At 42.8% G+C, this 26,501-nt stretch overlaps 1 long non-coding RNA gene across 1 annotated transcript in view; it reads right to left on the bottom strand.

Annotated features, from left to right (window-relative positions):
* Window positions 1-13,840: 13,840 nt before the first annotated feature.
* The window catches only part of LOC124544993, an 81,716-nt gene continuing 69,055 nt past the window's right edge, over window positions 13,841-26,501 (bottom strand). The window contains exon 2 of the long non-coding RNA XR_006967582.1: window positions 13,841-14,023. This is a non-coding gene — a long non-coding RNA (uncharacterized LOC124544993). The remainder of the gene's footprint in view (window positions 14,024-26,501) is intronic.

Below are 26,501 nucleotides of genomic sequence, written 5' to 3'. Positions count from 1 at the left end.
TGTGAGACAGATAGACCTTTTAACATGTTTACTAGGTCCACAGAGTTTGAAATACCATGCTTTGGTTTGAATTTAGTCTTGCTCTTAATAAGGACATCCAGTTTACTGGCTAGTTCGTAAGATGGAGCAGTGAATGATGATACAACTTACTGATCTTATTGGTATTACTTGATCTTATTGATATTGCTTAAGTTTCTTGTGTATTCTGTATTTACATTGATAACTGTTTCGTCGTTTTTTTGACATCATGTCATCTGCAAACTACCCATGAAGAAAAATTATTGCGTATTTGTGGAGAGTGGTTTCGTGGTTAGAGATTATGTACGTTTGCGTACTTACATTTTCCGTCCTCTTTCGTGTCCCTGGTTGGTGTCTCAATCAGCTACTATTTAGTGCATTCCTTTCACTCAGTTCTTCATAAATTTCCGCTTACTACTTCACCTCACATGCATGTACACCAGATGTGGTGAAATGTGATCTGAGCAGACACTTACGGCAATACACTCAGTGAGAAGTGCCATGTTATTGTCGTTTCTCACTTGCTTATCGTTGGTCTTGTGTGGGTTATGGCGCTGATTTTGAATGTGTGTGTGTGTGTGTGTGTGTGTGTGTGTGTGTGTGTGTGTGTGTGAGAGAGAGAGAGAGAGAGAGAGAGAGAGAGAGAGAGAGAGGGAGGAAGAGATGGAAAGAGGGGTGGGGAGAGAACCAAGAAAACAGAAGCTTTATGTTTTTTGTAGGGAGTCACCTTTGTATAGCTCACTGAGTGTTCGAAACAGTGTTTTGTTGCACAGTGTTGTATTTTCATTCAGGACTCTTTCCCTGCATTATTGCTTTTTGTATGTGGTAGTTCTCCTCTATTGTGAGTGTTTGATAGAGACTGTTGCTTTCTCTGAGGATCTTAAGATCAGTCGCCATGTTTTGTGGGTGGTGGTTTTCTTGTATTAGATGGTCTGCAAAAGTGGAGTGTGTACCATCACTTCTTAGGGCTCTGAGGTGTAGTGAGCGTAAATTTATGAAGAACTGAGTGAAAGCAATGCACTAAATAGTAGCTGATTGAGACACCAACCAGGGACACGAAACGGGATGGAAAATGTAAGTACAGAAACGTACATAACCTCTAACCTCGAAACAGGTCACCACAAATACGCAATACTTTTTCTTCATGACTAGTTTGCAGATGACATGCTGTAAAAAAAAAAAAATAAATAAATAAAAAATAAAAAAAACCGACGAAAACGAACACTAAACTCGATGTTTAATAATACAGTTCAATTAGCGATGTAACTTTAAGGTGAGTGTCCAAACAAAACTAAGCAAACTGCAAATGTTGTATTTCCTAGGCCTACACAAATGTGATATTGTACTTAAGAGAAATTAAAAATTTAGCCCACAGAAGATGGCACATGTCTCTGGAAATATAAAAATAAACTTATTGTGTTTGCGTAAGGCTGATTTTCAAAATAACCCAGTTTTTAAATCGCAAACACGGAAGAACGAGAAGAGGAGCTTCAAACTTCAGTAAAATGGGCGTCAACATCTGTAGTGCAGTAGAACCCTGATTAACCGAACTCGTGTCAGCCGAAACCTGGGTCATCCGAAACGACACCGAAAATCGCAAAAAAAGAAAGAATTGCCCAAGCAGTCGTGGCGATTTAGTGCAGGGCTGCGGTTAGCGGGTGGAGTTGAATACCTGGCTTTCAGTTGCTTCCTCACCTACCTATTCACCAGTCTAAACAAAACTACACTGCCAACAATAGTGAATTCGAGTGGTTGTTTCTTTACATTGCGTGCGTACTTTTGTGATACGCTACAGAGTACGAAGTACATCATATTATATATTACTGTACTGTAGTCCTAAAACTGTTATTTTAACTTATATGTGTAAGTGTATCCTAGAAAGAATTTGACCTCCAAAACCTTTAAAATTACGAGCAACACAAAATACTGCAGTATTTATATGTTTGCGGCTTAACTGAAAAAATTGTTTTCCGAAGTGGCTTCCCACCCTTTAGATCCGTTAACCAGGGTTGTACCGTATTTCACACAGAGATGGTCTTGCACGGACGCGTCGCTTCGTGGTCCGTCGCACCTCCATTTAACGTCATGCGTAGCGCACCTAACAGACGCGTAAAATCTAAGAAGACCGACCGGATATTACGAAGAGCAGGCACGGCCTTAGTAAGGGAGCGCATTCATTTCACTCGGAAGGAGCTTGATAGGAATGCGCACACCCTCCTCACACGCCACCTACAACTGGCAGGGACATTACCAGCCTATCTGTGGGAATGGGTCGACTGCAGCACTTACTCCAACAGTGAGGTGCAAAAACGGGTCTCTACATCTAAACAACTCGGGAAATTCGGCAGATTAGCCGGGACTCAGACGACAAAAAAGGAGATGAATGATACCAGAGCCGTGGTCAATTTGACTGGAAAAGAACTGGACGCTGCCACAATCGCAGTCCTCAAAAAAGGACTGAATTTCGCCCCCGTCCCCAGACCAGTCCCGAAACGAGACATTATCAGTGGCGTGGAAGAAGCAGTACGAGGGCTTCCAAAGGAGGAAGCCGAGGAAGTAAGACGGGAAACTTGCAGAATAATCGACAGATCTCGATTGCCTAAAAATAACATATCTGCGGAAGAACGAGCAGCTCTCCGGTCCCTTAGAGATGACCCTGATATAACGATCCTACCAGCGGACAAAGGGAACGCTATAGTGCTGTTAAGTACTGCCGAGTACCGACAGAAAATAAACCTTCTGCTACAAGACGAGGCCTACAAGAGGCTCAAGAAGGATCCAACCCCGACGATGAGTAGAAAGACGATAGCTCTGCTGAAGAAATCGGACTTACCAGAGCAAATGAAGAAGCGACTGTACCCCAGAGCTCCAGCGATACCACGCCTCTATGGTCTCCCCAAGATCCATAAGGAAGGGGTACCTCTGAGACCGATTGTGGACTCCATAAAATCTCACAATTACGAACTTGCTAAATACCTAGCGACACTGCTCAAACCCCTTGTGGTACACTGCAGCCACCATGTGAGAAACTCAGCCGAATTCGTAAAAATACTCAGGGACATGCGACTGCAGAGGGAGGACATACTCGTGAGCTTCGACGTGACGTCGCTTTTCACGAAAGAGCCTCTTCATGACTCCTTGGCACTTTTAACCCAGCACTTTGAACCACAAACAGTCAGCCTCTTCGAACACGCACTAACAACCACGTACTTTCAGTGCAATGGGGAATTCTTCGAGGAGATCGACGGTGTAGCGATGGGCTCCCCATTGGCTCCTACAATTGCAAACCCCTATATGGAACATTTCGAGGAGGTGGCCCTTCAAACTGCTAGACAGAAACCGAAGCACTTCTTCCGTTATGTCGACGACACTCTTGTCGTATGGGGACATGGCAAACAGGCACTAGATGAGTTTCTTGAACACCTCAACAGCATCCATCCGAACATAAAATTTACAATGGAATTGGAAGAAAATGGATGCCTCCCCTTCCTTGATATTTTAATTAAGAGGAAGGCAAATGGATCACTAGGCCATGCAGTACATAGAAATAAGACACATACGGATCTATACCTTCATGCAACAAGCTGCCACCATCCAGCACAAAGACAAACAGTACTGGCCACCCTGGTACATAGGGCACGCGCCGTCTGCGACAAAGACAGCCTACCATCCGAGCTGCAACACCTGAGAGAAGTCTTCCAACAAAATGGCTACAGTAGAACGCAGATTAACAGGGCGCTTAAAAGGAAGAAAGATACAGTGAGAACCCCAGAAGGAAATAATGAAGGAGAAGAAGAAGATAAACGACTCGCTTTCCTTCCGTACGTGGGTCCGCTCTCGGCCAAAATTGCACGACTTCTGGGAAAATACAAGATCAAAACCGTTCTCCGACCACCACCGAAGACGAGGGAGCTCCTAGGTGCTGCCAAAGACGCGCTGAACCTTAACTCACCAGGAGTATACAGTATACCATGCGAATGCGGAAAGCAATACATTGGGCAAACACAGCGCTGCATATCTAAACGCTGCAAAGAACATATCAGATGTGTGCGACTAGGCCACACAAAAAAATCAGCCATAGCAGAACACAACATCAACGAAGAACACACCTTCAACTTCGAAAACACGAAGGTACTGTGCCGAGCATCTGGCTTTTGGGAAAGCGTGATCAAAGAATCCATAGAAATAAGGATTAACGAGAATCTGGTCAACAGAGACGAGGGATACCAAATCAGCGCAGCATGGAACCCGGCGATAGCGGCAATCGGTCGGGAGCGCGCCCGTCAATGTCCTCCGCCGCTGACGCAAACAGAATGCTTACACCGAGAACCGAACGCGGCCGCCGGGGGCGCCCGCCATCCCCACCACCGCGCGCACGCCGCTGGTCCACCGCAGCCACCCGAGGTCTAGTGGAGGGGGGTGACCGCGCATATAAATAGCCCGCTCTCCGCGAATCTCGACACTTCGCCAGAAGATGGGTAGTATGACACTTCCCGAAACGTCGCGAGATATCAACGCTACCACCCGGCTGGAGACCCGAGAGACCTTCATCAATATTTATCTAGGCAATAACAGTAGTATTCTGTTAACTACAGATCAAAAGAGTCACTAAAGTTATGTGGAGCACTAATATACGCGTATACCGCTAACATAGTAACGTAATGCAATTAGACTAACGTTGAAAATCGGGACTTGTCTACCCGCAAAGTTAGGCCTAAGATCGCGTATGCGCGATATGGACTTTACGCGTTTTGAAAGAAAATGAAAGATGGAAATTAAAACCTTTAATTCCCCGAGTAGATACGGCACCACTAAATATATGTCTAATGAAAACAACCTAAATTCTTCACTTAATACTTACGCAAACGTCTTATAATTTGTATGTATACCTACGTCTACAGTATGCGGAAACCGGCTCTTAGTTTATATTTTTTCCGTCGGGGAATGTTTTGAAACGAGTGAAACCTTCAATAGATAATATGAAATAGACTCTAATTAACTTCATTACGATGTTGAAAGTTATTTTAGCGTTCACTACTTATCCTCACGAGCTCAGTATTCAAGCGTGAACGTTCTGCATCGGGCTGCCAGCTATTAATTTGAAGTCATCCGATGGACCTAAAAACATTAATTAATTTATGAATGTGGAGCAAAGATACATCCGTCTCTGTAAATAGCTTCTCAGTAAAACTTTTAAACTCTTTTACTTTTCGCGTAATAAATTAAAAACCACTGTTTCGGGATTCGCGCATGTTCAAAGCTATGCGGTCTTTCTCATTCGATTTTCAGGAAATTATTCTGAAAAATAAGTCCTTGACTTCTTACAGTTTGACATCACAGCTTGATAGTGAGCTCGTTTTATCTTACATATAGCTCATAGTTATTATGCACTGAAGCGACAAAGGAAATGGCCGGCCGCGGTGGTCGTGCGGTTCTAGGCGCTCCAGTCCGGAGCCGCGATGCTGCTACGGTCGCAGGTTCAAATCCTGCCTCGGGCATGGATGTGATGTCCTTAGGTTAGTTAGGTTTAATTAGTTCTAAGTTCTAGGGGACTGATGACCACAGCAGTTGAGTCCCATAGTGCTCAGAGCCATTTTTGACAAAGGAAATGGTACAGGCATGTGTATTCAAATACAGAGATATGTAAACCGGCAGAATACGGCGCTGCGATTGGTAAGGCCTATATAAGACAGTTGTCAAATCGGTTACTGCTGCTGCAAAGGCAGGTTATCAAGATATAAGTGCGTTTGAACATGGTGCTATAGTCGGCGCATGAGGGATGGGACACAGCACCTCGGAGGTAGCGATGAAGTAGGGAACTTCCGGTAAATATCAGGAATGCGGTAAAACATCAAATCTCCGGCGTTGCTGCGGCCGGAAAAAGATCCCGCAAGAACGGGACCAACGACGAATGAAGATAATCGTTCAACGGGACAGAAGTACAACACTTCCGCAAATTGCTGCAGATTTCAGTGATTGACTATCAACAAGTGTCAGCGTGCGAACTATTCAACGAAACATAATGGACAAAGGTTTTCGGAGTACCCATGATTTATGTCTCACCTGGGCCCATCAGCACCGACGTTGGACTGGCAGAGGCTCTGTAATCTACATCTACATCTACATTTATACTCCGCAAGCCACCCAACGGTGTGTGGCGGAGGGCACTTTACGTGCCACTGTCATTACCTCCCTTTCCTGTTCCAGTCGCGTATGGTTCGCGGGAAGAACGACTGTCTGAAAGCCTCTGTGCGCGCTCTAATCTCTCTAATTTTACATTCGTGATCTCATCGGGAGGTATAAGTAGGGGGAAGCAATATATTCGATACCTCATCCAGAAACGCACCCTCTCGAAACCTGGACAGCAAGCTACACCGCGATGCAGAGCGCCTCTCTTGCAGAGTCTACCACTTGAGTTTGTTAAACATCTCCGTAACGCTATCACGGTTACCAAATAACCCTGTGACGAAACGCGCCGCTCTTCTTTGGATCTTCTCTATCTCCTCCGTCAACCCGATCTGGTACGGATCCCACGCTGATGAGCAATACTCAAGTATAGGTCGAACGAGTGTTTTGTAAGCCACCTCCTTTGTTGATGGACTACGTTTTCTAAGGACTCTCCCAATGAATCTCAACCTGGTACCCGCCTTACCAACAATTAATTTTATATGATCTTTCCACTTCAAATCGTTCCGCACGCATACTCCCAGATATTTTACAGAAGAAACTGCTACCAGTGTTTGTTCCGCTATCATATAATCATACAATAAAGGATTCTTCTTTCTATGTATTCGCAATACATTACATTTGTCTATGTAATGGTCAGTTGCCACTCCCTTCACCAAGAGCCTATCCGCTGCAGATCTTCCTGCATTTCGCTACAATTTTCTAATGCTGCAACTTCTCTGTATACTACAGCATCATCCGCGAAAAGCCGCATGGGACTTCCGACACTATCTACTAGGTCATTTATATATATTGTGAAAAGCAATGGTCCCATAACACTCCCCAGTGGCACGCCAGAGGTTACTTTAACGTCTGTAGACGTCTCTCCATTGATAACAACATGCTGTGTTCTGTTTGATAAAAACTCTTCAATCCAGCCACACAGCTGGTCTGATATTCCGTAGGCTCTTACTTTGTTTTCAGGCGACAGTGCGGAACTGTATCGAACGCCTTCCGGAAGTCAAGAAAAATAGCATCTACCTGGGAGCCTGTATCTGATATTTTCTGGGTCTCATGAACAAATAAAGCGAGCTGGGTCTCACACGATCGCTGTTTCCGGAATCCATGTTGATTCCTACATAGTAGATTCTGGGTTTCCAAAAACGACATGATACTCGAGCAAAAAACATGTTCTAAAATTCTACAACAGATCGACGTCAGAGATATAGGTCTATAGTTTTGCGCATCTGCTCGACGACCCTTCTTGAAGACTGGGACTACCTGTGCTCTTTTCCAATCATCTGGAACCTTCCGTTCCTCTAGAGACTTGCGGTACACGGCTGTTAGAAGGGGGGCAAGTTCTTTCGCGTACTCTGTGTAGAATCGAATTGGTATCCCGTCAGGTCCAGTGGACCTTCCTCTGTTGAGTGATTCCAGTTGCTTTTCTATTCCTTGGACACTTATTTCGATGTCAGCCATTTTTTCGTTTGTGCGAGGATTTAGAGAAGGAACTGCAGTGCGGTCTTCCTCTGTGAAACAGCTTTGGAAAAAGGTGTTTAGTATTTCAGCTTTACGCGTGTCATACTCTGTTTCAATGCCATCATCATCCCGTAGTGTCTGGATATGCTGTTTCGAGCCACTTACTGATTTAACGTAAGACCAGAACTTCCTAGGATTTTCTGTCAAGTCGGTACATAGAATTTTACTTTCGAATTCACTGAACGCTTCACGCATAGCCCTCCTTACGCTAACTTTGACATCGTTTAGCTTCTGTTTGTCTGAGAGGTTTTGGCTGCGTTTAAACTTGGAGTGGAGCTCTCTTTGCTTTCGCAGTAGTTTCCTAACTTTGTTGTTGTACCACGGTGGGTTTTTCCCGTCCCTCACAGTTTTACTCGGCACGTACCTGTCTAAAACGCATTTTACGATTGCCTTGAACTTTTTCCATAAGCACTCAACATTGTCAGTGTCGGAACAGAAATTTTCGTTTTGATCTGTTAGGTAGTCTGAAACCTGCCTTCTATTACTCTTGCTAAACAGATAAACCTTCCACCCTTTTTTTATATTCCTACTAACTTCCATATTCAGGGATGCTGCAACGGCCTTATGATCACTGATTCCCTGTTCTGTACATACAGAGTCGAAAATTCGGGTCTGTTTGTTATCAGTAGGTCCAAGATGTTATCTCCACGAGTCGGTTCTCTGTCTAATTGCTCGAGGTAATTTTCGGATAGTGCACTCAGTATAATGTCACTCGATGCTCTGTCCCTACCACCCGTCCTAAACATCTGAGAGTCCCAGTCTATATCTGGTAAATTGAAATCTCCACCTAAGACTATAACATGCTGAGAAAATTTATGTGAAATGTATTCCAAATTTTCTCTCAGTTGTTCTGCCACTAATGCTGCTGAGTCGGGAGGTCGGTAAAAGGAGCCAATTATTAACCTACCTCGGTTGTTGAGTGTAACCTCCACCCATAATAATTCACAGGAACTATCCACTTCTATTTCACTACAGGATAAACTACTACTAACAGCGACGAACACTCCACCACCGGTTGCATGCAATCTATCCTTTCTAAACACCGTCTGTACCTTTGTAAAAATTTCGGCAGAATTTATCTCTGGCTTCAACCAGCTTTCTGTACGTATAACGATTTCGGCTTCGGTGCTTTCTATCAGCGCTTGAAGTTCCGGTACTTTACCACAGTTTACAATTACAATACCGATTGCTGCTTGGTCCCCGCATGTCCTGACTTTGCCCTGCACCCGTTGAGGCTGTTGCCCTTTCTGTACTTGCCCAAGGCCGTCTAACCTAAAAAACCGCCCAGCCCACGCCACACAACCCCTGCTACCCGTGTAGCCGCTTGTTGCGTGTAGTGGACTCCTAACCTATCCAGCGGAACCCGAAACCCCACCACCCTATGGCGCAAGTCGAGGAATCTGCAGCCCACACGGTCGCAGAACCGTCTCAGGCTCTGATTCAGACCCTCCAATCGGCTCTGTACCAAAGGTCCGCAGTCAGTCCTGTCGACGATGCTGCAGATGGTGAGCTCTGCTTCCATCCCGCTAGCGAGACTGGCAGTCTTCACCAAATCAGATAGCCCCCAGAAGCCAGAGAGGATTTCCTCCGATCCATAGCGACACACATCATTGGTGCCGACATGAGCGACCGCCTGCAGATGGGTGCACCCTGTACCCTTCATGGCATCCGGAAGGACCCTTTCCACATCTGGGATGTCTCCCCCCGGTATGCACACGGAGTGCACATTGGTTTTCTTCCCCTCTCTTGCTGCCATATCCCTAAGGGGCCCCATTACGTGCCTGACGTTGGAGCTCCCAACTACCAGTAAGCCCACCCTCTGCGACCGCCCCGATCTTGCAGACTGAGGGGCAACCTCTGGAACAGGACAAGCAGCCATGTCAGGCCGAAGATCAGTATCAGCCTGAGACAGAGCCTGAAACCGGTTCGTCAGACAAACTGGAGAGGCCTTCCGTTCAGCCCTCCGGAATGTCTTTCGCCCCCTGCCACACCTTGAGACGACCTCCCACTCTACCACAGGTGAGGGATCAGCCTCAATGCGGGCAGTATCCCGGGCAACCACAGTCGCAGTCCGATCGGGGGATGCGTGGGACGAGCTGGCCGTCCCCAACAAACCCCCATCCGGAACCCCACAGTGATGCCCATTGGCAACAATCTCAAGCTGTGTGACCGAAGCCAACACTGCCTGAAGCTGGGAGCGAAGGGATGCCAACTCAGCCTGCATCCGAACACAGCAGTCGCAGTCCCTATCCATGCTAAAAACTGTTGTGCAAAGAACGTCTGAACTAATCTACAGAGAGCGCAAACAAATCGACACAAAATTTAAACGGTTATTAAAATACACGATTGCCTAGTAAATGCAGTAATGCTGCTACTTGCGCACTGCTGACACACTGCTCGGCGGCGGAAGGAGACTACGCGATTTTACACTATTCAGGTACTAAAACGCGATGCTACAACTCTCAAATACTATAATACGCCAGAAATTTATGAATTAGACAATGCAGGTACCAAAAACACGCAAAGAAATTAAGAATTAAACTATGTAGCAAATGAGTGAGCTAGGAGTATACGACTTGCTGCTGGCAGCTGGTTATCCAACGACGGCAGGGAGCATGGTGTGGGGCATGTGCAGTTGGAGTGATTTGGGACCCATGATACGTCTAGATACTACTCTCACAGGTGACAAGTACGTAAGCATCCTGTCTGATCACCTGCATCCATTCATGTGTTTGTGTGTTCCGACGGCCTTGGGAAATTCTGGCAGGACAATGCGACACCACACAAGTCTAGAATTGTTATAGAGTATCTCCAGGAATACTTTTCTGAGTTTAAATACTTACACTGGCTACCAGACTCCCCAGATATGAATATTATTGAGCATATCTGGGATGCCTTGCAACGTGCTGTGGTCCACCCCCTCATACTCTTACGGATTTATGGACAGCTCTGCAGGATTCATGGTGTCAATTGCCTCCAGCACTACTTCAGACATTAGTCGAGTCCATGACACGTCGTATTGCGGCACTTTTGCGTGTTCACGTGGCGCTACACGATATTAGGCAGGTGTACCAGTTTGTTTGGCTCTTCAGTGCACTTCCCAACTTCCCAAGTAAGGAAATCATTGGGCGTATTTTGAAAAATTTGCAGTGAAGAATGTTGTGGCTGACCAATTATATTTGGTTGATTTTAGGACATAGGCTACTGTGTACGAAATGTAACTGACATATCGAAATTGGTTTTAATGGTGGAAGGAGAACCTTATGTCTTTACAGTCCAGAGTAAATAAGTGAATTATTTTGATATTTAGCCACAACCAGCAACGACGTGCAACACTCAACGTTATGACCGCATGCTATGCGGATTTGTGGCTCGTGTTTCTCTTTTGTAACTGATTTATGAAGTCATTTACAATTACATTTTAAGTTAATATTGCTTTAAGATTTATTTTCGTTTTAAACCTAGACGTGGACAATGCAGATACAGCAGCAGAGTTAGCTATACGCTGCCTACGTAATTTTTTTCTACACCACAAGTTTTAGTCACTAAATATTCAATAACCGTTTACCGTCAAATGTTCTCGAATAAATGACGTTCGTTCCAGCGAACAATGAATGAGAAACGGGATTTTACTATTGACTTAACTAAACTATTCTGCATTCTGGATTTTTATGCTTGCCTGCTTGCTTACCTGTGTATACTTACTTATTTGGCCTTTCTTGGTGTAGGCACTCTGCATGTTTGCTACATAATTAGTTATGCTATATTTTAAAAATAGTACTAGCTTCCTATTTTTCTGGACGAACAATATTGAATCTGTGCAGTTATAACGATGTACTTAGGAAAGACCCTGGTTTTTCTGTGTCGCTTATTGCAGAAATTAAAAAAAAAAACTTATTTTGAGGATGTAAAACACAGGTCAAAACACATACAAATTACTGCAATAGAAATTTGCACAAGCAGCAACAGAAGATACCGAGAAATTTAACGGTATTCCTGTTACAGCTACACTGAACATGTACAGTCAATATTACATTTTCTGTTCTTAGTCACTGGGTTTTGCCAGAGAGAGGTGCAAATCCTCTATTCAGTTGGTACTTGCTAATAAAATTTCCGTTTTTCACCTAGGATATATTGTCACAAGTCAAGTAACGCATTCTTCTCGGCACTTTTTACTGCCACAGGACAGGAAAGCTGTGTTATTATCCAGCGGTAGGTTCCTTTTCCCAGCACCTCTCAGCTTCTTTGAAACGCTTCGACGAATCCACGATTGCTGAATGTCGTTTTTTTCCTTCCAGTTAGTGTAGTAGGGTTGTCAGGTGGAGTACTCAGGTATTTGAATGAACCTCTGTGCAGCCCGTGATCTAGTGCGCTAAGAACCCTGAAACCGTCTGGTTCCATCTTGCATGGAAGAAATCCGTTGTTCTTTGCTTTGGCTTGGCAGTCAGTGGGGTCAAGTTATCTGTGTGAAAGAATATATATATATATATTCTTTCACACACACACACACACACACACACACATATATATATATATATATATATATATATATATATATATATATATATACTCTTTCACACAGATAACTTGACCCTGAAAGTGTTCCCAACAGAGTTCAAGCATAGAGTCGACACCAATAGATGACCGGAGACCTTTGATTAGATGGTCTATTTAGTAGTAATGTTTTATTTAAGAATAGTGTGGGAACGCCTGAAAAAATCCACTGCCTTACTTTCGACTCTGTCGTTTAGTACATTGTCTTCATGTTTTATCAAAGGACAATATAACTCCTGTTCTGTATTGAAATCCATTTTATGGCCTTTATGTTATTGGTGCAGTCTTAGTGTTTTCCAAACATATCCTGTGTTGTCAGCATATATTACTGTCGTTATTGTGTGTTTGTTATGTGTTCTGAATATCTATTACGATAAAGTATACCAGTTTTTACTAGGTGTAAAATGGAACATTCTGTAACATTGCATATTACTGCATCAGGATATGGGTCATTATCACGATTTACACTGTATATTCGTTTCTACTGCAAAGAGTACTATTATAATGTGGTGTCTTATCGAGTAGTTTGGAATATTTTGTGATACACCGCCAATGTTAGTGATACTAGTTATTCACATACTTCTGTTTTGTTACTGTGTAATTTTGTTCAGTAATGCGTTAGAGATGGAGGAAGAGAAGTCGTTGGATGGTGCGATCTTTATTACTGTGTTTGCCTCCAGTGGGATACTTCCTTTGCTGAAAGGTCTTTTGGTTGCCCTTTGTATCACTGACCTGCATGAAGCCTTTTTCGGAAAGTAGTGACCAGATAAGACTGCCAGAATCGTGATGTCTCTTTCATACACATTTTGGGTGTTATTAGTGTATCTTATCATTGATTTCCATTAACCTTGAATTTTAATCCGGCATTGTATGGTTTGCTACTAATAACGAACCGAATGTAAACACGAATCCAATTGTCAAGAGGGCTCTTGAATCTAAGAACAGCCAATTAGAAAAGAAAATAGCTTAGGTCACAGAAATATCAGGTCCATCCAGTAAGTGGTTCAAATTTCCGCCGACGTTTGCTGTGTGCTATCAAGTGATATTTTATATTTGAAGAACACGGTTCTTTTTAATACTTCATTCCAACGTCCCGCGGCGTTATTTCAATTATTTTATTTGGTTGTGATTTGATTCATTGTGGGTTATGTAATGTCATGAATGTTTGAATAACCATACAGTAAGAAATTAAAGGGAGCTTCGTTTTTCGTTGTATGTACCTCTACCATTTCTTCTTCGGCAAATAACTTTTAGATCTCTATAGCTGATGGCTGTTAGTTAAGAGTACCTCCGTTTATTCTTCGAAATATTTCGTACCAATTTCAAATAAGTCAGACAGGTATTTTAACACACTTTCTCAGCCCTCTCAAACTACCTGTTGCATAATCCTTTGTAAAGGGTGTAGCACAAAACAGCGAGGAGCACTCCAACTTAGGACTGATAAGTATATCTCTTCACAATCGATCGACTTTGAGAAAGGAGAATATTTTTTCCTGAAAGAAGCTTCGGTGTTTCAGAGGGAACTGAGGGAAAAGTAAATAAACGAGAAACTATACTCAGTAAATACGTATCCAATAGTTTAGTCACAAAAATTACTGTTATTAAACAATTACAATGTAAACAAAAGTAGAGCGGTAAAAGCATTGAGTATCGTTATATTATCTCTTTAGTGGCAGTTGGGTGCCCGTACGTTGGTAGGACTGCACCGTCATGCTTTGATGTCCGATGCAGTGGTATATGCATTATCCTGTAACAAAATCAAACAGAATTACATTGTTACAGTTGCTGGATAAAGAAATGCTTCTCAGCCAAATAATCTCTGTAACACCAAGTGACATGAATGTATGAAGATGATATCGAAAATGGAACATTATATTAATGAACTGTTGACAGTATCAACTCGAATTTGAAAATGAAAGACGTCAAAGAAGGCAATCCTCGATTACATGATAATCATATTACTTGTAATAACAGTAAGGCTCAAGAGAAAAAAATTCTACAGGAAAACGTCTGCAGGATATATTTGTAATTATAGAGTATCTACATGTACTGTATACACTGGTAACCGAAACATTATGACAACCTTCTTAATAGCTTGTTTGTCCGACTTTGGAAAGAAATACGTAACTTATTCTTCGTATCAGTGATCCAACGGTGCTTGGGTAGCTCGGACGGTAGAGCAATTGTCCATGAAAGGCAAAGGTCTCAAGTTCGAGTCTTGGTCCGGCACACAGTTTTAATCTGCCAGTAATTTTTGTATCAGCCCACACTCCGATGCAGAGTGAAAATTTCATTGGTGGCTTTGTGGAGGCATGTAGCATTGGAGGTCTACCCATAGGTCATGTAATTCGTATAAATAATGCTCCGCTGATTTGTGTACGCGGTGAGGTTGCCCGATAGCGACCCACATGGGTTCCAAGGGATTTAAAACGGGCGAATTTGGTCTCCGAGATGTGAACGTGAGTTCACTATAATGCTCCTCAAACTACTGTAGCACGGTTCTGGCTCCGAGACACGGACAATCATACCGCTGAAAGATGACATATTCGTCGGGGAAGACATAAAGCATTAAGGGGATGCAGGTGGTTCGCAGCTGTCAGCGTATCTTCGATTACTACGCAGGTTCCATGCAAGCGCAGGAGAATGTCTCCCATAACATAATACTGTTTCCACCAGGCTGCGCATTTCGAGGAGCCACCGTTCACCTCGAAGACCACATTTGTGGGGACGACCATCGACCTAGCGTAGCAAAAACGTGTTTCACTCGAAGAGCCGACACGCTCCATTCGTTGACGGTCGAATCCCGATGGTCGCGAGCACGCTGCAATCGTAATTGACGATGTCGTTGGGCCAACATGTGAACACGTAGGGGTGGTCTGCTGCGGAGCTCCAGGTGCAACAATGTACAATGAACGGCGTGCTCCGAAACATTTGTACGTGCACCAGCATTATGCTCCTTCAGAAAAGATGGCAGAGATCACCATCTATCCAACTTTACAGAGCAGACAAGCCTCCGAACCCCATATTCTGTGAAGAGTCGTGGACGTTCAACCATTTAGCACCCTCACAACAGTAGGAGGTTAACATTCAATCACTTCGCCGTTACCGCGATACTCGTTCAGAGCCACTGCGTGATAATAATCTGCCCTTTGTCAAAGCTGCTCTTCATCTCAGAGTAGCTCTTGCAACCGACGTCTCCTATTATTTGATGGATGTATTCCAATCTCCATCTTCCCCTACAGATTTTGCCCTCTACAGATACCTCCAATACCGTGGAAGTCATCCCCTCAGTGCGACGCCATTCATCAGCAGTTCATGCACCCAGGTCACGGATCCACTGCAAAACCAGCCGTCTGTGAAACTTCCTGGCAGATTAAAACTGTGTGCCGTACCGAGACTCGAACTAGGGACCTTTGCCTTTCGTGGGCAAGTGCTCTACCAACTGAGCTACCCAAGCACGACTCACGACCCGTCCTTTCAGCTTTAATTCCGCCAGTACCTCCTCTCCTACCTTCCAAACTTCACAGATGTTCTCCTGGATACCTTGCAGATCTAGCACTCCTGGAAGAAAGGATATTGCAGAGACATGGCTTAGCCACAGCCTGGGGGATGTTTCCAGAATGAGGTTTTCACTCTGCAGCGTAGTGTGCGCTTATATGAAACTTCCTGGGAGATTAAAACTGTGTGTCGGACAGAGACTCGAACTCGGGATCTTTGCCTTTCGCGGTCAAGTGCTCTACCGCGAAATGCAAAGGTTCCGAGTTCGAGTCTCGGTCTGGCACACTGTTTTAACCTGCCAGGAAGTATCATATCAGAGCAGAGTGGAAATTTCATTCTAGCAGCCGTCTGTAATGTGGTAACAATGGCAGCCTTCGCACAATAATTCCCGTCTCGCTGCTGCTAGTTTCCGACTAATGGTGCGGGATGACACAGAATGTAGCAAGGACCATTACTTTCCTTGGATAGCAGCCGAATATGTGAATGGGTTACGGTGTGCCTGGTGCACAATACGCCGATCCTTCCTCGTCGTGGTCAGACGTGATGGACTGGATCCTTGACGACGCGTATGTCAGCCGTCATTTTACCATGTGGTAGTCTACCATCGGCTGTCACATTCGAAAGCCCCACAAGTTAACATGCTGCACTATTCGACCAGCCGACCAGATGGAGACCAACAATGAGGCCTCTTTCAGACTCCGTCAGGTGCTGATGACGTTGTCTCAAATGAGTTTGCGGCTCCTGCGTGCCTTTTGTAAGTAGCCTGTTTGTATGTTGCCAGTACTGTAGACTGTGTCCTCGGAAATAGATTCTGTGGTTGGACGGACTAGCAGTTAGCGAGTGTATAGAAAAGTGTATAGACATGATTTTCTTAGTGGATTGTAAAGTGAGATGAAATTATGTGTTTATAAGAAAATACGGAAGGAAATGTATAATGTTTGGGCAGTGGAATTATTGACTACTATATAATTTTTGGAACTGGATGTCACAGAATAAATTTTATAAATACATTGTTTGCTTTTCAACAAAATCTTTCTTTTGTTAACCACATGGCTCCTAGTTGTTAGAGTCTATAGTAGTTAGAATCTTTTTATTTAGCTGGCTGTTGTTGCTATTTTCTGTAATTGCTGTAATTCGTGTTATGAAGATTTTCTCTGAGGTAAGTGACTTATGAAAAAGAATAGGGTTTCCACTATCGGGATTTGCGATCGAAATGAGTTAAGGCAATGTGAGGTAGTTTGAGGTAGTTTCATATTTCCTTAATTACGTATTCTTTGGATCTGTATTATTATTAGGATTTCTTGCAATTCAGGGCCATTATTTTGTGTTAATAATTGGAAGTCACGTTGTCAATGTATAGCAGTCAGATTGCTTGTATATTGTGGGTAATAAATGAATAGGTTAAGGATGAGTTGTCTTTGTCAGGGAAAATTCTGTAGGTCAGTGTTTAAAAAAAATTAAAGATAGTTTCACCTTCTTGGCATTTGACGCTACTCATGCCCCTTCTGTATACTACTAGGTCTGGTAAAAACGTTATACACGAACAACACTAATGCACTCTGATGGCCGTTCTACCTGTTACAACTCAGATTAACTATACTCGCCTGTGGTATGTATATGTACGAAGTGATATTGATATCCGACCACGTCTTCTGGATATCTGACTTTTTGTCAAGCAGTGTGTGTGTGTGTGTGTGTGTCTATGTGTGTGTGTGTGTGTGTGTGTGTGTGTGTGTGTGTGTGTGTCTATGTGTGTGTGTGTGTGTGTGTGTGTGTGTGTGTGTGTGTGTGTGTGTGTGTGTGAATTCCTAAGGGACCAAACTGCTGAGGTCATCGGTCGCTAGACTTACACACTACTTATTTTTAAACTAACTTATACTAAGAACAACTCACACACCCATGCCCGAGGGAGGACTAGAACCTCCGGCGGGAATGGCCGCTAGGTCCGTGACATGCCTCAAGCAGTGTATTTTAAACAATATTATCCGATTATTTCTAGAAAATAATTTTAAGGTTTCTGTGCATCAGTTAGTATTTCTACACATAATAAGGCCAAATCAGTTTTTTTTTTTTTTTTTTTAGCATAGCTTCTCTATAGTGTAACACTGCAATGTGCAAACAACAAACAAACGTTAATTAATTCTGCCCATCTCCACACACCTGTTGCACCACGCAGTCTATTATGCTACTTGAAGAATTTTCCATCGTGATACGACAGATGTCTGGGGTGTGGTAAAAAAACAAAGTTAATCCTACTAGGACGTGCTGAAAACCAATGCCTCCGAATTTTTTTATGCGGAAAATCTTTACAGCTTTTCTGGTAAGACAAGCATTGTTAACATTCTACAGTTTTATTCTTCATGTCTACATACAGGGTGTTCATCAAGGATCATGTGTACGTGCCTCCGCAACCAGCAGAACTCCCTGAAATAAGAAACCGGATTGAAGCAGCTGTCGCTACAATGACTAAAGACACACTTATCAACGTTTGGGAAGAACTCGGCTGCAAATGGTGCTCACATTGAACATTTATAAGGTTCTTGGTAAAACTGTTTGAGTTGCTCTTTCATTTGACATATCATTTATAGCTGTAAGTTTAATATAATAAATATTATAAAGCGTTAAAATCCCGATATTCATTTATAAATACCCTGTATTTATTTCTCAACATAGTCATCCAGGCGACGAACACATTTCTCCCAATGAGAGGTCAGTTTGCTGACGCCTTCATGTATGGGTGACTTGTTGACGGGGCCACAAACTTAGCTTGCACCACTTTATCGCTATCAAAGTGAAGTCCTTGAAGTTCTTTAAGTTTTGAAAACAGATCAAAATCGGATGGGGCCAAGTCTTGACTGTATGGAGGACGAGCAATGACAGTGACCCCAAGGTGGTGGACTGCTGCGCTTGTGTGTGGTCCTGCACTGTCAAGCTAAATGAGAGGGCACTCCGTGTGTGGACGAGATCTTCGCTTTCTGACGCACCGACATAATTACGTTAAAGATCGGCATGACACAAGCTTCAATTCGGAGCCCTCTAGCGGCAGGGGGCTGTAAATACTTACAAATGAAGACGAACTTGTAGAATGTTCACTATGTTTGTTTTGTTTTAAAAGCTTTTAAGAGTTTTCACAGAAATTCTGAGGCATTATTTCAACAAGCCCTCGTATTTAACTGCAGTATGTTAAACTGAAATAAATGTTTCAAATATTACAATATTACTGGAACGATATACATCGTTTTGCAACAATTTATTAGTTTTCAGAATCCCTGTGAAAAAGTTCTTCAGTAGAGTAGAGAATCTAATTAATTGCAGAAAGCATGTATACCAGGGACGGCCAAGAACGTGGCACGTGTGCATGCAGGCGTGCCGAGCTTTCACACGCGTGCGGATCGCTCCCTTCTGACGTCACACGTCCCCCACCAACACACCAGCTGACTGCGCGCGCATGCGCGGAACTACGAACACACCGCATGCGACAGTGCATTCTCGTAAGGAACACCACCCTGCTAGCATGTGGCTTAATTTCATATTACGACATTCGATAACATTAAGCTCTGTACAACACATCATGTTGAGCAATACTGAATCTTTGTTGGCTGTTCGTACACCTACAGAAAAATAACAATAACGCTGAGTTTGAAACTGCATTACACCAACAATATTGTGCTTCTCACATCGTCACTCGTAAAGTTCTTACAAAATTTAAGCTGAGATATAGAAACAGACTTGAATGTAGTCTACAGCATGCAGTATGATGTGGAATAAGTGATTCCAACTAGATGTGAAACAAGCAAATTTTATATTCTGGAACTACTGTACAAAATTTGCAATAACTACAACTCTCCACAAAACATATGACAAATACAACAAAATTATCACCATTAATTTAATTATTTTTGGTTCACTGTAGACATTATAAAGTACATATCCAGCACAAACTGATGGTACATGGACAAACGCAGACAGTATCTCATATTTTCATCACTCAGATTGCCACGCAATCCTGACTTATTTAGTTTCATAATCGAAATAAAACTTTCGCACAATCGATTATGATCCAAACACTGATATAACTTTTGCAGCCTCATTGTGGAGACGGGGAAACTCTTCCCGAGGATAACCTCTGTAAAATTCCAGGAAAGTTTTTACGTAAAAAAATTTGTGCTTTAAACGGGAATTACACTGCAGATCGACCAATTCCATTTGCAAATGCACTGGAGTACTTTCAACTGAAACGGCAAAGGGTCTAGAAAATAGTTCAAAAACAGATGTCAGACTGGCAGTGTCCTGAAAACGTTTAGAAAATTGTGCCTGTTGTTCCTCCAACACAGAAACGAATTCGTCAGAAGTTGCGTTGTCTCTGACTTTAGAGAGCGTAGGGCAATGGGCGGTATACATTTTCATGAGTTGTTCCTTCCACAATGCGAGTTTCTTATTAAATGCATCCACTTTTTTCATCAGATCAGAAATAAGCTGATACTCACCTTGCAAAGTCCTACTGAGAGCGTTCAAGTGTGCAGTCAGATCAACTAAAAAGGCGAGGTCTGCAATCCATTTTGGATCTACTAATTTTGGCTCTGCCTTTCCTTTTGCCTTCAGGAACTCAACAATAGCGAGTCTTAAATTGAAAAATCTTTCGCGGCATGATCCTACTTGTGCTGTGTCCGAAATGTCGGTGGACTCGTCCAAAGCAATCGAGAATGCAATAAACTTGCAGGCACTATCAATTAACTGCCTGTACACATCCGCTGCCATACCAGCTACGTGGCGAGCTATTGTCTGTCTGGAAAGATTAATTTCACTGAACTTCTTTACTTCCAGTGGCGTCAAGAGTTCCGCTGCCTCAACAATTCACTCCTTGATGAAATCACCATCACTGAAAGGCTTATTCGCTCCTGCAATTTTGAGCGCTATTTTATAGCTTGCTCTTAAAGACAGGTTGCTACGTTCGGTTGCAGGCTAAAAAAAGGAAATAAAAATTGAGTGTACTCTAAATTCGAATCCTAACGACAAATATGTACAAATACAAACATCAGAAACACAAAGATTTGTAAGCGGTACTCGCGTTCCGCCCGTCTCGCTGCATAACGCTACGTCTTCTTAATTCCGCCAACTTGTTTGACCTATCAACCCAACTACATCATTAAGTCCTTTGTGTGTGGTGCTATAAGACCGTTCTATTGCAAATTTGCGGTGCCTGCCGAGTATGAGACTGCGTAATAGACATTGAGAATTTTCATCCTTCTCTTCGAAAAAATATTGCATTTCCCATTCAGCTCTGAAGGCTCGTGACGTTTTGTCACACCCCGCCTCTTTGTGTGCGTGTGTTCCATTGCAACAACCACTGTACAGTACCTATAGACTTCCTCCGAATCACTAACAAATAGCAAGGAATAAACATGGTTGCCACTATGAATCAACTAATACATCCTATGCCGGATGAAAAGATGTTGCATCGCACAGCTAGTCTAATGTCGCACCGTGCCAAGCAGTGCCGCGAAAGACCCAGGAAAGCCGAGTAGTGGCGAGGCGGATCGAGCCCTGGACAGCACGTGTGCAGCACATCTGTACACGCGTGGAGTTTGGCACGTCGTTGCCGTCCCTGATGTATACCCATGTAAATGACTTCTTTGGGTATCAATTACTGGGGACGGTGTTTTTGATCTTGATATTGTGATCATGCAATTTACAGGAATGTTGCATATTAATAATTGTAAAGGATATTAATGAGTGTATGCATAGTGAAAGAGTTGTAGAAGTAGCAGTTTTCTTAGAGAGAGCTATACAGACTGTTTTATGGCCAACACCAGTTATAATCATTATAAAATGTTTTACTATCCCGAAGATATTATCTCTGTAACTCGAGTTTAATAATAAATGATTCCTTAACTTCTTGGTGAATGGAAATAACTACAATACAATAAATTCTTCACTGTTAGATCACGAATAGCTGTACTCATGGGTACTGAAAATGTACCTGAACTATTGCGTTTCAGTATGTCTGACATCTGCGTTTTTCAATGCATGCTGTGATGTAACCCCAAAAACTGAACGCTGCTGAATCCGTGTAATTCCACGTGTTTCTGTATTGTAGTTAATACATTGTGGTGTTGCAGGAGAAGCACTAAGCGTTGAGCCTTTGAATAAAATACAAGATTTAGAGAAAACAGTCTAAAAATAATGAAAACGGAAGTCTATGACTGAGCATTCCAGAGAAGAGGCAAAATATTCTTCGAACTATCATCTTATGTAAGAGATAATTGAAAAGTGCGAAACTTGAATTGCTAAGAGCAAAGTTGAAAAATCTATTGAAATTGATGGTGTAATCTCGAACCACTTATTGACATTTCTGTGTTCTCAGTCATTTGCCATATTTAGTTTCTAAAGGTAACAGCAAGCAAGCAAGCAAGATTACTAAGAAATGAATTCGTGTTTACATAACTTACTGCAATTGAAAGAAAGAAAAGAATTAGATCCTTACATCATATACGAATGTTTTGTATTGAAAGGAGTTACATAGGAATTTATTTATTTGTTTATTTTTGAGTCATCTGTCTCCTGACTGATTTGATGCAACCCCCCCATGAATTATTCTCCTGTGCCATGCTGTTCATCTCAGAACAGCACTTGGAACCTACGTCGTTAGTTATTTGTTAGATATATTCCAGTCTCTGTCTTCAGCTACAGTTTTCATCCTCTACAGCTCCCTATAGTAACTTGGAAGATAGTCCCTGATGCCTTAACAGATGTTCTACCATCATGTCCCTACTGTTTTCCACAGTTTTCTTACCTCGCCGATTCTGCGGAGTGCATTATTCCTTACCTTATCAGTCCATCTAATTTTCAACATTATTCTGTAGCACCACATCTCAAATATTTCGATTCACTTCTGTTCCAGTTTTCCCACAGCGCATGTTTGACTACCACACAATGCTCTGCTCCAAACATACATTCTCAAAAAGCATGTTTGACTACGATACAATGTTGTGCTTCTAACGTACTTTCTCAGATATTTCTTTCTCGAATCAAGGGCTATGTTGGATATTAGTAGACTTCTCTTGGTCGGGAATGCCCTTTTTGCCAATGACATTCTCCTTTTTACGTCTTTCCTCCTATGTCCGTCATGGGTGATTCTGCTGCCTATGTAGAAGAATTGGTTCAAATGGCTCTGAGCACTATGGGACTTAACATCTGAGGTCATCAGTCCCCTAGAACTTAGAACTACTTAAACCCAACCAACCTAAGGACATCACACACATCCATGCCTGAGGCAGGAATCGAACCTGCGACCATAGCGGTCACGCGATTCCAGACTGAACCGCCTAGAACAGCACGGCCACACCGGCTGGCTGGAGAAGAATTCCTTAACTTCATCTACTTCATCATCAATCCTGATGTTAAATTTCTTGCTGTTGTCATTCATATTTCTTCGATTTACTATCAAAACATATTCTGTGCTCATTAGACTGTTGCAAATCCTGCAATGATTCTTCATTTTCACTAAGGATAGCACTGTCATCAGCGAATATTTCGCCTTGATTTTTAAATGCAGTCTTGAATCTTTCTTTTATTTCCGTCAATGTTTCCTCGATTTAGAGATTGAACAGTAGGGACAAAATACTACATACCTATCTTGCAACCTTTTTAATCGGAGTACTCCGTTCTTGATCTCCCACTCTTAGTGATCTCTCTTGGTTCTTGTACATGTTCTATGTTTCCGGCCATTCGTTATAGCTCACCCCTATTTTTCTCAGATTATCATCTTGCACCATTTTATACTGTCGAACGCTTTTTCCAGGTCGACAAATACTGTGGACGGTCTTGATTTTTCTTTAGTCTTTCTTCATTTATGAACCGTAACGTCAAAACTGCATATCTGGTGCTTTTAGCTTTCCTGAAGCCAAACTGATACTCGTCTAACACATCCTCAATTTTCTTTTCCATTCTTTTGTGTATTATCCTTGTCAGCAACTTGGATGTGTGAACAGTTAAGTTGACTGTCCGATAATTCTTGCACTTGTCGGCTCTTGCAGTCTTGGAAATTGTGTAGATGATGTTTTCCCGAAAGTCAATTGGCATAGCGCCAGATTCATACAATCTACACACCAACTTGAATAGCCGTTTTGTTGCAAATTCCCCCAATGATTTTGCAAATTCTGTTGGAACTTTGTCTACCCCTTCTGCCTAATTCGATCTTAAGTGATCCAAAGCTCTTTTACATTCTGATACTAATACTGAATCCCCTATCTCTTCTACATCGAGGCCTGCTTCTTCTTCTATCGCAGGGACGACCACGGCGTGCCAAACTCCACATGTGTACAGATGTGCTGCACGCATGCCGTCAAGGGCTCGGTCCGCCTCGCCACTACTCGGCTTTCCTCGGTCTTTCGCGGCACTGCGCGGCATGGCGCGACATTAGACTTCCTGTGCGATGCGACATCTTTTCATCTGGCATAGGGTGCATTAGTTGATTCGTAGTGGCAGCCATGTTTATTCATCGCTATTTGTTAGTGATTCGTAGGAAGTTTATAAGTACTGCACTAGACTTCCGTTTATATTATTTTACCACTCATAATGATATTTTTTCTTAGTTCGTTGCTCTATCATTATACGAAGCCTCAAAGATACAGGCACATCACTTAACCTTAAAAGAAGATACCGTTCCCTGAAGCACACGACCTGTGACCTGTGTGGTTTCGAAGTCACAATAAAATTTGTGGAAATTTCGGTGTTAACAGAGCTGTTTTCTCTAAATATTGGATTGTATTCAAAGGCTCAACGCTTAGTGCTTCTCCTGCAACACCACAATGTATTAACTACAATACAGAAACACGTGGAATTACACGGATTCAGCAGCGTTCAGTTTTTGGGGTTACATCACAGCATGCATTGAAAAACGCAGATGTCAGACATACTGAAACGCAATAGTTCAGGTACATTTTCAGTACCCATGAGTACAGCTATTCATGATCTAACAGTGAAGAATTTATTGTATTGTAGTTATTTCCATTCACCAAGAAGTTAAGGAATCATTTATTATTAAACTCGAGTTACAGAGATAATATCTTCGGGATAGTAAAACATTTTATAATGATTATAACTGGTGTTGGCCATAAAACAGTCTGTATAGCTCTCTCTAAGAAAACTGCTACTTCGACAACTCTTTCACTATGCATACACCCATTAATATCCTTTACAATTATTAATATGCCACATTCCTGTAAATTGCATGATCTACATCTACATCTACATCTACATTGATACTCCGCAAGCCACCCAACGGTGTGTGGCGGAGGGCACTTTACGTGCCACTGTCATTACCTCCCTTTCCTGTTCCAGTCGCGTATGGTTCGCGGGAAGAACGACTGTCTGAAAGCCTCCGTGCGCGCTCTAATCTCTCTTATTTTACATTCGTGATCTCCTCGGGAAGTATAAGTAGGGGGAAGCAATATATTCGATACCTCATCCAGAAACGCACCCTCTCGAAACCTGGCGAGCAAGCTACACCGCGATGCAGAGCGCCTCTCTTGCAGAGTCTGCCACTTGAGTTTTTTAAACATCTCCGTAACGCTATCACGGTTACCAAATAACCCAGTGACGAAACGCGCCGCTCTTCTTTGGATCTTCTCTATCTCCTCCGTCAACCCGACCTGGTACGGATCCCACACTGATGAGCAATACTCAAGTATAGGTCGAACGAGTGTTTTGTAAGCCACCTCCTTTGTTGATGGACTACATTTTCTAAGCACTCTCCCAATGAATCTCAACCTGGTACCCGCCTTACCAACAATTAGTTTTATATGATCATTCCACTTCAAATCGTTCCGTACGCATACTCCCAGATATTTTACAGAAGTAACTGCTACCAGTGTTTGTTCCGCTATCATATAATCATACAATAAAGGATCCTTCTTTCTATGTATTCGCAATACATTACATTTGTCTATGTTAAGGGTCAGTTGCCACTCCCTGCACCAAGTGCCTATCCGCTGCAGATCTTCCTGTATTTCGCTACAATTTTCTAATGCAGCAACTTCTCTGTATACTACAGCATCATCCGCGAAAAGCCGCATGGAACTTCCGACACTATCTACTAAGTCATTTATATATATTGTGAAAAGCAATGGTCCCATAACACTCCCCTGTGGCACGCCAGAGGTTACTTTAACGTCTGTAGACGTCTCTCCATTGATAACAACATGCTGTGTTCTGTTTGCTAAAAACTCTTCAATCCAGCCACACAGCTGGTCTGATATTCCGTAGGCTCTTACTCTGTTTATCAGGCGACAGTGCGGAACTGTATCGAACGCCTTCCGGAAGTCAAGAAAAATAGCATCTACCTGGGAGCCTGTATCTAATATTTTTTGGGTCTCATGAACAAATAAGGCGAGTTGGGTCTCACACGATCGCTGTTTCCGGAATCCATGTTGATTCCTACATAGTAGATTCTGGGTTTCCAGAAATGACATGATACGCGAGCAAAAAACATGTTCTAAAATTCTACAAGAGATCGACGTAAGAGATATAGGTCTATAGTTTTGCGCATCTGCTCGACGACCCTTCTTGAAGACTGTGCTCTTTTCCAATCATTTGGAACCCTCCGTTCCTCTAGAGACTTGCGGTACACGGCTGTTAGAAAGGGGGCAAGTTCTTTCGCGTACTCTGTGTAGAATCGAATTGGTATCCCGTCAGGTCCAGTGGACTTTCCTCTATTGAGTGATTCC

The sequence above is a fragment of the Schistocerca americana genome, chromosome 8, assembly GCF_021461395.2.
Source record: "Schistocerca americana isolate TAMUIC-IGC-003095 chromosome 8, iqSchAmer2.1, whole genome shotgun sequence".
Classification (NCBI taxonomy): Eukaryota; Metazoa; Arthropoda; class Insecta; order Orthoptera; family Acrididae; genus Schistocerca; species Schistocerca americana.
Note: the sequence above shows the minus strand (reverse complement) of the source record. Positions and strands in the feature narration are given on the sequence as shown.